The 1,158-nt window shown below is 44.8% G+C and overlaps 1 pseudogene; it reads left to right on the forward strand.

The window, feature by feature from the left end:
* Window positions 1–3: 3 nt before the first annotated feature.
* LOC117797682 lies at window positions 4–953 on the forward strand (annotated as a pseudogene).
* The last annotated feature ends 205 nt before the right edge of the window (window positions 954–1,158 follow it).

The following is a 1,158-nucleotide window of genomic DNA, read 5'->3' on the forward strand; positions in this document are numbered from 1 at the left end:
AGCACCAAAGCCATATTCTCCACCTTCCTGGTGACAGGCATACCTGGGCTGGAGACTGTGCACATCTGGATCTCCATACCCTTTTGCACCATGTTCTTCATTACCTTGGCGGGCAATGTGACCATCATGACAGTTATCTGCAGGGAACGGACCCTCTGTGTGCCTATGTACCTCTTCCTGGCCATGCTAGCTGCCTCCGATCTGGGTCTGTCCCTCTTCACTTTCCCCACAATGCTGGGGATCTTCTGGCTGGATGCTCGAGAGCTCACCTTCTCTGCTTGCTTCACCCAAATGTTTTTTATTCACACCTTCCAGGATTTTGAGTCAGCTATCATACTGGCAATGGCCTTTGACCGCTATGTGGCCATTTCTCATCCATTGCACTATTCTTCCATTCTCACCAACAGGTCATTTCCAGGATAGGTTTGGCCATTGTAGTGCACACCTTGACTGTACAGGTACCTCTCCCTTTCCTCTTGAGAAGGCTGTGCTTCTGTCGTTCCAATGTACTGTCTCATTCCTACTGCCTGCATCCTGACATTATAAAGCTCTCTTGCTCCAGCACCAGGATCAATAGCATCTTTGGACTGTTTGTGGTATTATCCACTATGGGACTTGATTTTCTCCTCATTCTCTTTTCATATATCCTGATACTGAAAACTGTACTGAGCATTGCACCCTATGGTGGCCGCCTCAAGGCTCTCAACACCTGCATTTCCCACATCTGTGCTGTGATTCTCTTCTTCACACCAATGATCTGCCTGTCTATACTGCACCGTTTTGGCCCCAAACTTCACTCACATATCTACGTGACCTTGGCTAACATGCATTTTCTCATTCCTCCTGTGCTGAACCCCATTGTGTATGTGGTGAAAACCAAACAGATATGAGACAAAATTCTGAAAATCTTCATCAAAAAAGGACCAGAATCCCAAGTCACGTTTATAACATGAATGAGCCCTATCCTTACAGAGAAAGAATGCTTCCTNGTAACATGAATAAGCCCTATCCTTATAGAGAAAGAATGCTTCCTGAAACAAAGAGCTTGCTGATATTCCAAATGCCAACAAAGATTCTGTTTGACTGACTCTTCTGAATTATATGGAATATTGGGTTGGGTTTCCTGTAAAACTATTTCTATTCTCTGATTGAACAAAT

The sequence above is a fragment of the Ailuropoda melanoleuca genome, unplaced genomic scaffold (assembly GCF_002007445.2).
Source record: "Ailuropoda melanoleuca isolate Jingjing unplaced genomic scaffold, ASM200744v2 unplaced-scaffold11161, whole genome shotgun sequence".
NCBI lineage: Eukaryota > Metazoa > Chordata > Mammalia > Carnivora > Ursidae > Ailuropoda > Ailuropoda melanoleuca.